We start from the raw sequence: 12,957 nt of genomic DNA, 5'->3' as shown, positions 1-12,957 counted from the left end.
GCTCCTCTCGCCGTGTCCCGCGCCGTTCCGGTGTAGCATGAAAATCTGTCCTATGAGGATCTGTCCCCCTCGACGTATCTGCGCATGTGCCGGAGATCGCCGATTGGCTGCTAATGCCTGAAACTGGCACATGCGCAGATACGTCGAGGGGGACAGATCCTCATAGGAGACAGATTTTCATGCTGCACCGGAACGGCGCGGGACACGGCGAGAGGAACGCGCGGAGCAAAGGTAAGTGAATTGACACAGGGGGGACTTGGGGACTTAATATGGGGGATGAATTAATATGGGGAATGAATTACTATATGGGGGATGAATTACTATGGGGGATGAATTACTATATGGGGATGAATTACTATGGGGGATGTATTACTATATGGGGGATGTATTACTATATGGGGGATGAATTACTATGGGGGATGAATTACTATGGGGGATGAATTACTATGGGGGATGAATTACTATATGGGGGATGAATTACTATATGGGGATGAATTACTATGGGGGATGAATTACTATGGGGGATGTATTACTATATGGGGGATGAATTACTATGGGGGATGAATTACTATATGGGGGATGAATTACTATGGGGGATGAATTACTATGGGGGATGAATTACTATGGGGGATGAATTACTATATGGGGGATGAATTACTATATGGGGGATGAATTACTATATGGGGGATGAATTACTATATGGGGATGAATTACTATGGGGGATGAATTACTATATGGGGATGAATTACTATGGGGGATGAATTACTATGGGGGATGTATTACTATGGGGGATGTATTACTATATGGGGGATGAATTACTATATGGGGGATGAATTACTATGGGGGATGAATTACTATGGGGGATGAATTACTATATGGGGGATGAATTACTATGGGGGATGAATAACTATGGGGGATGTATTACTATATGGGGGATGAATTACTATGGGGGATGAATTACTATGGGGGATGAATTACTATGGGGGATGAATTAATATGGGGGATGAATTACTATATGGGGATGAATTACTATGGGGGATGAATTATATGGGGGATGTATTACTATATGGGGGATGAATTACTATATGGGGGATGAATTACTATGGGGGATGAATTACAATATGGGGGATGAATTACTATGGGGGATGAATTACTATATGGGGGATGAATTACTATAGGGGGGATGAATTACTATATGGGGGATGAATTGCTATATGGGGGATGAATTGCTATATGGGGGATGAATTGCTATGGGGGATGAATTACTATAGGGGGGATGAATTACTATGGGGGATGAATTACTATATGGGGGATGAATTACTATATGGGGGATGAATTACTATATGGGGGATGAATTACTATGGGGGATGAATTACTATATGGGGGCTGAATTACTATGGGGGATGAATTACTATATGGGGGATGAATTACTATATGGGGGATGAATTACTATGGGGGATGAATTACTATATGGGGGATGAATTACTATAGGGGGGATGAATTACTATAGGGGGGATGAATTACTATTGGGGGGATGAATTACTATTGGGGGGATGAATTACTATTGGGGGGATGAATTACTATATGGGGGATGAATTACTATATGGGGGATGAATTACTATGGGGGATGAATTACTATATGGGGGATTAATTACTATGCTTACTATGGGGGAATATTACTATACTTACTATGGATTACACATACACATAATTCATCTACTCTTGGTCCGGCCCCCGGGTCCAATATATGAACCCATTGCGGCCCTCGAGTCAAAAAGTTTGCCCACCTCTGATCTAGCAGGAAGCCGAGACCCGGACTGAGCATTGCAGCTAGGCTCCGCCCACCCGGCCTCTATTCCATTCACTGCATAGGGCCGGAGGACAGAGCCTAGAGGTCAGCTGACCGTGAAGAGGGGGTGCAGGAGAGGAGACCATCACTGCATGTCAAGTATCAGTGCAGCCGCAGACACCACGGACCCCAGATAAGTGCTCCATTAATTGTCAAATAGTCCCCCTTCTCTATCTCTCTCTCCCCCTCCTCTCCCCCCCCCCTCCCCCCCCTTTCTCCTCTCCCCCCTCTTTGGTTGTTGTCCATCGTTGCTTGGTTTCATTTGTCCATGGTTGCTCAGTGTCAGTAGTTTTCCATTGTTGTCCATTGGCTGCAGCTTCTGACTCTTACTCTCATTGTCAGTCAATGAAATAAAGTTTCTTCCTTGCCTCTATTGGTGTTTTATGAGCCTCTTTGTTGGACATTTGCATGGGACCCAATGCGGATGTCGAGTTGAGAGCACCGGATGTGTCCATGCAGCCGCTGCTTCCCAACAGACATGAATGACACTGTGTGGGATGCACAGGTGTTTTGTGCATCTGCGTAAGGCAGTGGCATTCATTTCCTATTTTTGTTTTTCTGTTGATTTTTGTTCTTTTGTTGCTTCTTTGTGTTGTTTTGTGGTTTTTTGGTTTCTTGCCTATTTAATGGTTTGGATAAGTCCTGCACAGGCTGCAGCTTCTGACTCTTGCTCGATGTTGGTTTTGGTTGTTGTCCATGGTTGTTTGGTTTCGGTTGTTGTCCACGTTTACTTGGTTTTGGTTGTTCATGGTTGCTTGGTTTTGGTTGTTCATGGTTGCTTGGTTTTGGTTGTTGTCCACGTTTACTTGGTTTTGGTTGTTCATGGTTGCTTGGTTTTGGTTGTTGTCCACGTTTACTTGGTTTTGGTTGTTCATGGTTGCTTGGTTTTGGTTGTTTTCCACGTTTACTTGGTTTTGGTTGTTCATGGTTGCTTGGTTTTGGTTGTTGTCCATGGTTACTTGGCTTTGGTTGTTCATGGTTGCTTGGTTGTTGTCCACGTTTACTTGGTTTTGGTTGTCCATGGTTACTTGGTTTTGGTAGTTGTCCACGGTTTCTTGATTTTGGTAGTTGTCCATGGTTGTCCATTGAATTGGTGTTCACTGATGGCATCATCAAACTGTCACTTATGTAGGAAAAATTGGTGAAATTCTCCTGTTCTTTTGGTGATATTACATCATTCCGATCCTTGCGGTCGATAATTTTATCTAATTTGACTTGGTTATATGATGAATCCTTGGGATTCTGAAAGAGAAAGAGGCATTAGTCACTATTTCTAATTGATACAGAAAATGGTAACAAAGCATGGTGAACCCCAACTACCCCCCCCCCCCCCATTGCAGCAGATAACAGTAAACAGGCTTCTTCCACCCTAGCTCCCTCTAGTGGTCAGAAGAAGCATTACACTTCATTATCTCACATTGTCTAACCCAAAGAACAAATGTAGTATTTTCAAGCTTAGGCCTTGATTGTGGTGGCTGCATTCGTTTTAATTGCATTTTACGGGTTAAGCACATTTTCTGCAAGTATAGGACAATACCTGGTAATCCAGACACAAATCCAGTGTCCTCGTAAGCTCCTGTGCACTGAACTAAGATCTCAAACAATATTATCAGCTTTCTCAGCTATTGTCTGTGAACTACAAACCAACACCCCGGTGTGCAATGGAGATAAAGAGAGGTGCAGATGTTTGTAGTCCTAATCAGAAAAGCAGGCTAGGGTGACAATGCTGCTTCTCCATAGATACAGTACAGTAAGTGAGTGAACGTTGTCACCCTTGGGCAGGAAGTGTGCAGCAGGAGGGATTTATATGTAAAATAAATCAGGTCTTAGCTTTGCACCTGACCTATCCACAATAATCATCTCCAGTAATAAGCAGAATTGATTCAGACCAGGCTGGATGATTGTGTAATGATCACAAATTCATAGACAAGTCTGAAAATTCTGTAAAAACAAATGTCTAAGCGCTGAAGAGCCGGCCGCTGAACATCTCCAATCCCTTTAATGTGGTTGAACTCCATTATCTGTATACTTACTGGTTTTGATGGCATGCGTAGCTTTCTTCTATCTAACTCCACCCAGTTGATGGTGTTGAAGAACTGGCATCTCCTGATGTCACTGACTTGGTATTTTCGCTCATCTTGGTCTTTCCACAGAAGCTGTAAAGAAGAATAAAATATAATGAGACACTGAAGGAGCAAATAAATAATAATAATAATAATAATAAATAATAACCACATGCCGCCCAGCCACTGTATAAATACGGCAGCAGGGCGGCACGGCTGGGAAAAAGCACGTTTTAAAACGTGTGTTTTGTAAACAGGTAGGGGGCGCGCCGCCGCCCTACCTGTCCCGCCGATCACAGCCGCGGATGTCAGTCGCCGGGTCACAGCCAGTCCTTACCGGCTATATCCCGGCGATCGGCGGCAATCGCTGACAGAGCACAGCTGCAGTAGCTGTGTTTTCTGTCAGTTCCCTGACAGCTACAGGACACGCTGAACGGGACAGAAGAGTTTCTCTCTCCCGATCAGCGGTGTTCCCTGCAGTACACACCCCCGCCCCCAGTAAAACACTCCCCTCACACAGTTAACCCTTTCCCTGAAAAATAAAGTGAATCCCTTCCTCCCCAATGCCATTAGTACAGTGTCAGTGTTTTGTTTTTTTTGCACTGATCACTGTATTGGTGTCACTGGGGATGTCAGTGACCCCAAGTCAGTACCCCCCAATGTCAGAATGTCCACCGCAGTCCCGCCATAAGTCACTGATCGCCGCCATAAGTCGATGATCGCCGCCATTATTAGTATAAAAAAAAAACTAAAAATCCCAGTATCTGTCCCGCCATTTGTAAACGCTATAACTTTCATGTAAACCAATTAATTTACACATATTGGGTTTTTTTTTTAGCAAAGACATGTCGCAGAATGCATTTTGGCAGAAATTTATGACTAAATTTGATTTTTACATTTTTTTTTACTGGACATGTTTTATAGCAAAAAGTCCAAAATATTGTTTTTTTTTTCCTCAAAATTGTCAGTCATTTTTTTTTATAGTGCAAATAATAAAAACCGCACAGGCAATCAAAGACCACCGAAAGAAAGCTCAATTTGTGGGGAAAAAAAAGATGTAAATATCATTTATGTACCGTATTGCATGACCGCGCAATTGTCCATTAAACTAGCGCAGTGCTGTATAGCAAAAAAAGGGCGTAAATTGCAGTATTTATACCATAGTTTGTAGACGCTATAACTTCCACACAAAGCAATCCATATACACTTATTGGGATTTTTTACCAAAAACATGGAGCAGAATACATTTTGGCCTAAATTTATAACCAACTTTGAGTTTACTATATATTTTTTATAGCTGAAAGTAAAAAATATTGTTTTTCTTCAAAATTTTTGGCCTTTTTTTGTTTATAGCGTGAAAAATAAAAGGCGCACAGGTGATCAAATACCACCGAAAGAAAGCTCTATTTGTGTGAAAAAAAGGACGTAAATTTCGTTTGGGTGCAGCATTGCATGACCGCGCAATTATCAGTTGAATCAGTGCAGTGCCGAGTAGCGAAAAGAGGCCTGGTCATTAAGGGGGGTAAATCCTCTGGAGGTCAAGTGGATAATAAATAACAATCTCTGAGCAATAGAGAAGCTTAGGCTGTGTGTATACTTACTGTAGTATAATAATAATAATAATAATAATAATAATAATACTTACTCTCTTTAGGAGGTCACAGAGGTCAGATTCAAAAAAGTCCGGATAATCTGGATCCATGGAGATGATCCTATTTTTCACTTTGTTGAAGGGGTGTTTGCCAGACGCCATCTCGTACACTATTACTCCAAGGGAGAAATAGTCAACCATGGTGAAGTAATCCATGTTTTGCAAGACCTGTAGAAACACAAGGGAGAAAAAATTGTATGAGACAAAGATGACAACATAGTGACATTTGTGATGTGTGAAGCTCATGGAGGAATGAAATCGTGATCAAATAGCATGACATTGAGGTGGAGCTTGTGAACATTGGAGGAGAGGGGCTTAAAGTGGATGTAAACTCAAAACGTTTTCTTGGTTTTTTTTTTTGGACGAAGCAGAAAAGTGTCAAATACTCCTTCTAGGTTATTATTTGTTTTTGGGTTTTTTTTGCTGTCTACCACTGGGGACATTTCTTTTCACCTTCTGTTCCAGAAATGCAACAGGAAGTTATTTAGAAATTTCCCTGTGTGGGGAATTCTCTTTTACAGAATTGTCCCCAGAACAGGTATCCCCATTTCCCCTTTACTCTTGTTCTGGGATGAACTGTAACATTTTGGAATTCACTCTTACGATTTTTCTCAATGACAATGGTCACCAGAACAAATAGAGGAGTGAATCTACCCAATGGGGACACAGATAGCAAAAAATGTTTAACAGTCTAAAAACGTTCCCTACTCCTACCAAACAAAAAGCAAAGATTTGCCTAGAGGTACGCTATAACTGTCCATTTTAAAGTAGTTGGATGAAGGTATATGGACTCCAATAGCTCAATAGTCACACTCGCTCTCCGTGTTTAAGAGAAGAAGGAAAACAGCAGGAGAGCAATTACTGAAGGTTTTACCCCATTTGTATGTGTGAATCGGGCTGGACCGATCTATCCATCCACACCGGGCCTCATTGTCCCCTACAAAGAAACTCCAACACTGCTGCAGGTCTCAGAACTCCCCACCTTTTGTTGGGGCTATTGCTCTGTCCTGGAAACCCATTGAAAGCAACTGGGGCACCAGTGGAGACATTCTTCATTTAGTGAAAGTGGAGCATCCATTTATTTCTTCTCTATATCCAATGATGATAAATGGTATATCTTGATAAATATTACAATTAAGTCTGATATTAGACTTATACTTACTTCTGGGGCCATGAAGGCTGGTGTCCCCGCATAACCACTGATTCTCTTCGATTCGGTGACTCCTCTCACTGCTGTTCCAAAATCTGCAATTCTGGCATGGCCGTCGCTGTCTAAGAGGATGTTTTCCGGCTTCAGATCTCTGTGAACGATCTCTTTGGCGTGCAGGAATTGCAGGCCGCATAGAATTTCCGCTGTTAAATTCCTGATAGAGAAAGAAATACATATATTAGCACTGAAAATCTTAACAGACCAGCTAAAGATGAAGTGACTTTTACGTAGAATTCATAGGGGTATTGATGGATGGGCTTAGTTGGAGGGGCCTGGCTAGGTCACATCCTGTCCTCAGTGATCAGCCTCTCCCAACTCCAAAGTGACCCTGACATCAAACTTACCTTAATCTGTTCACTTGTAGTGGAGCTGAAGAATTTATCAGTTGATAGAGATCCCCTTTACTCAGATACTCCATAACAAAGACAAGATGAGTCTGTAAAAAAGATGAAAACAGGTTAGATTATAGACATTCACTTTGTGGAGGAATATATGGAGACACGCACACCGGCATACAGTGCAGCGTGGCATCTTTACTAAGTGCTTCCTGAGGGAATTCTGAAAAACTGCACATAGAAGAAATGTAAGCCGCCATCACTGGACTACTTTTATCACAATATTAATTTTGTCTTGCTGTAAGGGTGATCCAGTGACTTCCATACTTTGGTTCACCATCCTAGAAGATGCATGTAGATCAGGAGTCCTGACTTCTGTCTTGCTAGCTGCAAACTTGTCCTTGCTGAGTGACTCAAGGTTTTGAGGTCAGAGACAGCCAGGCAGCTATCAATGTCTAAAGTCAGTAATGACAGCCTCTCAGTACATGGTTTCTTGAAGGAAAGCCTCTACTCTGTACAGTTTACTTCACTAATCTCCAGCCTTGTAAGAAGCACGCTAGAGTTCCTCTCTTACCTTTACTGCATTCCTCTGATCTACAGCCAGAGCCCCCAGAAAAGCATGGTGTGGGAATCAAGTGAAGTTTCCTTCTGCCTCTTTAAATTTAGCACTTAGTGCCTAGAGGACTAGCTGACAGGTCCAAACACTGTCATCTCATTGGGCAAAGGGATGCTTATCCTTGTGTAAAGTTTTGACTCCCAAAAAAGTCACTATTTACATAACTATTGTAGGGGGTCTGTATCAGTAGTGGAGCACAGTACTGGGAAGAGAAGAAGAAATTAGTAGATGAAAATACTTACCTCTATCTGGAATGTCCCATACAAATGGGTAAGATACGGGTTCTCTCTGCATTCTTCTAGAATGTTTCTTTCATTAAAAGCAGCGCAGGGATTAGAAAGCAGAAGTTTCTTTTTTCTGATGATCTTCACTGCCACCTTTTGGCCAGTGGTGGTATGGGTGGCCAACGCCACTTTTCCATAGCTCCCCTGTCCAATAACCTTATGGAAGGCAAAGCTTTCCACAGATAGTTTGTGTGACTGGCTGTTGCTGACACTGCTGGATGGGACCAGTTCAGTTTTTGCAGCCTCAGTGCTGGATAGGCTGTCTTCACTTTGCCGGTCCTCCTCAGTCATAGATGGTGTTGTTGCCTCCCTGTCACTGGTGGATTGAACCAGTGCAGTATTCTCACCCTCAGTGTTGGAGGTGATGACTGCACTTTGTTGTTCCTCCACAGTCTTAGGTGGTGTTGCATCTCTGTCACTGGTGGATGAAACCAGTGCAGTATTCTCACCCTCAGTGTTAGATTGGGTGACTGCACTTTGTTCCTCCACCTTCGTACGTAGTGCTGTTGCATCTCTGTCACTGGTGGATGAAACCAGTGCAGTGTTCTCACCCTCAATGGTAGATGGGGTGACTGCACTTTGTTGGCCCTCCACAGTCATAGATGATGTTGTTGCATCTCTGACACTGGTGGATGAGACCAGTGCACTGTTCTCACCCTCAATGGTAGATGGGGTGACTGCACTTTGTTGGTCCTCCACAGTCATAGATGATGTTGTTGCATCTCTGTCGCTGGTGGATGAGACCAGTGCAGTGTTCTCACCCTCAATGGTAGATGGGGTGACTGCACTTTGTTGGTCCTCCACAGTCATAGATGATGTTGTTGCATCTCTGTCGCTGGTGGATGAAACCAGTGCAGTGTTCTCACCCTCAATGGTAGATGGGGTGACTGCACTTTGTTGGTCCTCCACAGTCATAGATGATGTTGTTGCATCTCTGACACTGGTGGATGAAACCAGTGCAGTGTTCTCACCCTCAATGGTAGATGGGGTGACTGCACTTTGTTGGTCCTCCACAGTCATAGATGATGTTGTTGCATCTCTGTCTCTGGTGGATGAAACCAGTGCAGTGTTCTCACCCTCAATGGTAGATGGGGTGACTGCACTTTGTTGGTCCTCCACAGTCATAGATGATGTTGTTGCATCTCTGTCACTGGTGGATGAAACCAGTGCAGTGTTCTCACCCTCAATGGTAGATGGGGTGACTGCACTTTGTTGGTCCTCCACAGTCATAGATGATGTTGTTGCATCTCTGACACTGGTGGATGAAACCAGTGCAGTGTTCTCACCCTCAATGGTAGATGGGGTGACTGCACTTTGTTGGTCCTCCACAGTCATAGATGATGTTGTTGCATCTCTGTCTCTGGTGGATGAAACCAGTGCAGTGTTCTCACCCTCAATGGTAGATGGGGTGACTGCACTTTGTTGGTCCTCCACAGTCATAGATGATGTTGTTGCATCTCTGTCACTGGTGGATGAAACCAGTGCAGTGTTCTCACCCTCAATGGTAGATGGGGTGACTGCACTTTGTTGGTCCTCCACAGTCATAGATGATGTTGTTGCATCTCTGTCACTGGTGGATGAAACCAGTGCAGTGTTCTCACCCTCAATGGTAGATGGGGTGACTGCACTTTGTTGGTCCTCCACAGTCATAGATGATGTTGTTGCATCTCTGTCACTGGTGGATGAAACCAGTGCAGTGTTCTCACCCCCAATGGTAGATGGGGTGACTGCACTTTGTTGGTCCTCCACAGTCATAGATGATGTTGTTGCATCTCTGTCACTGGTGGATGAAACCAGTGCAGTGTTCTCACCCCCAATGGTAGATGGGGTGACTCCACTTTGTTGATCCTCCACAGTCACAGATGATGTTGTTGCATCTCTGACACTGGTGGATGAAACCAGTGCAGTGTTCTCACCCCCAATGGTAGATGGGGTGACTGCACTTTGTTGGTCCTCCACAGTCATAGATGATGTTGTTGCATCTCTGTCACTGGTGGATGAAACCAGTGCAGTGTTCTCACCCCCAATGGTAGATGGGGTGACTGCACTTTGTTGGTCCTCCACAGTCATAGATGATGTTGTTGCATCTCTGTCACTGGTGGATGAAACCAGTGCAGTGTTCTCACCCCCAATGGTAGATGGGGTGACTCCACTTTGTTGATCCTCCACAGTCACAGATGATGTTGTTGCATCTCTGACACTGGTGGATGAAACCAGTGCAGTGTTCTCACCCCCAATGGTAGATGGGGTGACTGCACTTTGTTGGTCCTCCACAGTCACAGATGATGTTGTTGCATCTCTGTCACTGGTGGATGAAACCAGTGCAGTGTTCTCACCCCCAATGGTAGATGGGGTGACTCCACTTTGTTGGTCCTCCACAGTCACAGATGATGTTGTTGCATCTCTGACACTGGTGGATGAAACCAGTGCAGTGTTCTCACCCTCAATGGTAGGTGGGGTGACTGCACTTTGTTGGTCCTCCACAGTCATAGATGATGTTGCATCTCTGGTGAATGGAACCAGTAGATTGTTCTCACCCTCCAGGGTGGTGTTGACGCTCAGAGATAGTGTATTGTTTTCTCCTGGAGAGGGAAAAAAATGTTATTTTCTTTTTGTTATACAAATCTTTGGACATTTAAATGTATTTTCTTTAACATATGTATGTGAGTGTCATCTGTGTCATGAAAATAATTTGTGTTGAACGTTTGAAAAATATACGTTCTATACATATGGACGATATTGTTGTTGTCACCCTGGGAGTCCATTCTCAGCACATGGCTTTTTCTGCCAGAACACGTGTATGCTAGTCTTATGAAGCCCCCATGACATCCGTAACAGCTATTCACCCCCTAAATATCCAGACTTAAACTTTGAGGCCACCAAGAGATAGACATCACAATGTGATCTCTCACAACGCTGAGAGCTTAGTGCCAAAGACCACTGATCTGCTAGAAGGGGGGGGTGCCATATTGGTTCGATATGTATGCAGGCTGTGCTGTCTGCTTAGTAGTGCTTGTGCTTCAGTGTTGCTTCCTGTCAATGCCATTTCACCATTCTGCTAAATCCTACATAATAATGATCCCAGTATTCTGTTTTTGGTTCAGTTTCAGTAGATATATATATATATATGTTGGCTTTAGAGTCCTAATTCAAAATGGTGATGGGATCCAACTGTCAGTCTGTTGTGTACACTCCTGGATGCTGGGCAGCCAATCCTGCACACCTGATACATGTCTCCTGCAGACCAACTGTCATCTGTTAGAGTGGGCAGTGACCTCCAGGTATGAACTGTCCCCCACTGGAAGTTCCCTGTATTGGCAGCCCCAAATTTTGGATTTTTCTAACGCTTTCTAACCCGGGGCCAGCAGTCATCAGGGACAAATAAAAAGGTCGAATCTCATTATCGATGACAAAGCATTAAACTCTGACTGAGGCTCTAACCCTTCCCTCTTCTATTCAGTGACCTCTCCATGTGTAAATAGCAGTGACCCCAATAAATCTATGTTTGGGTGACAAAATCTCCCTTCAGTGCCTTGCATTATAGTTAACAAATATACTACTTACTTTCAGCGTCATCCTCTCTGGCTTTCGATTTAAAACAAGGGCAGATGGTGTGTAGAATTGCCCTGAACCCCCGCCTAACTGCCTTACATGCACCCCTACGGGGGGCTTTGTGCTGGTCAAGGGCCTGGCGGTCCCCTGTTAAGGGTTCCACTTTTGATCGCATAACTGAATCTTCTTTGTTGGTATTCAGAAGATCCTTTGACTTTCTAAATGTTCTCTTGCAATGAAAACGCTTCATTATGAAATAATGAGAATCGTCTCTTAGAGCAACAGAATTCGCTTCCTCTCCACTCACAACACTCCCAGCGAATGAGCCTCAGCTGCTGCTAGAGCTTCTACTAGAGTTTCCGCCAGGGTGGTCACATGACCTTTTGGCCACGCCCCCTTTTTCAAAATTTAACCCCTTGCTGCCCAGGTACAATTTTGACATTTTTCACACACTTGTTAATATCAGCATTTTTAGAAATTAGTGTATACATGGATATAGATATAATTTTTTTTTTTTGGGTGACAATATATTTCCGTAAAAGTGGGGACATGATATTGGTTCATTATGTATGCAGGCTGTGCTGTCTTCTTAGTGGTGTTTGTGCTTTAATGTTATAATAATGATCCCAGTATTCTGTTTTTGGTTCAGTTTCAGTAGATATATATATATATATGTTGCCTTTAGAGTCCTAATTCAAAATGGTGATGGGACCCAACTGTCAGTCTGTTGTGTACACTCCTGGATGCTGGGCAGCCAATCCTGCACACCTGATACATGCCTCCTGCAGACCAACTGTCATCTGAAGGAGTTGGCAGTGACCTCCAGGTATGAACTGTCCCCCATTGGAAGTTCCCTTTATTGGCAGCTGCAAATTTTGGATTTTTCTAACGCTTTCTAACCCGGGGGCAGCAGTCATCAGGGACAAATTAAAAGGCCGAATCTCATTACCGGTGACAAAGCATTAAACTCTGACAGAGGCTCTAACCCTTCCCTCTTCTATTCAGTGACCTCTCCATGTGTATATAGCAGTGACCCCAATAAATCTATGTTTGGGTGACAAACAAAATCTCCCTTCAGTGCCTTGCATTATAGTTAACAAATATACTACTTACTTTCAGCGTCGTCCTCTCTGGCTTTCGATTTAAAACAAGGGCAGATGGTGTGTAGAATTGCCCTGAACCCCCGCCTAACTGCCTTACATGCACCCCTACGGGGGGCTTTGTGCTGGTCAAGGGCCTGGCGGTCCCCTGTTAAGGGTTCCACTTTTGATCGCATAACTGAATCTTCTTTGTTGGTATTCAGAAGATCCTTTGACTTTTGAAATGTTCTCTTGCAATGAAAACGCTTCATTATGAAATAATGAGAATCGTCTCTTAGAGCAACAGAATTCGCTTCC

At 43.6% G+C, this 12,957-nt stretch overlaps 1 long non-coding RNA gene across 1 annotated transcript in view; it reads left to right on the top strand.

Annotated features, from left to right (window-relative positions):
• LOC149456723 (uncharacterized) overlaps positions 1-11,174 on the top strand; it is a 54,274-nt gene extending 43,100 nt beyond the window's left edge. Inside the window, exon 4 of the long non-coding RNA XR_016313819.1 lies at positions 11,149-11,174. This is a non-coding gene — a long non-coding RNA (uncharacterized LOC149456723). The remainder of the gene's footprint in view (positions 1-11,148) is intronic.
• Positions 11,175-12,957: the final 1,783 nt, after the last annotated feature.

This window comes from Staurois parvus, unplaced genomic scaffold, assembly GCF_062004578.1.
Source record: "Staurois parvus isolate SC_StPar_1 unplaced genomic scaffold, SC_StPar_1.0 ptg000350l, whole genome shotgun sequence".
NCBI classification, from domain to species: domain Eukaryota; kingdom Metazoa; phylum Chordata; class Amphibia; order Anura; family Ranidae; genus Staurois; species Staurois parvus.
This window is presented reverse-complemented; position numbering and strand designations above follow the sequence as displayed.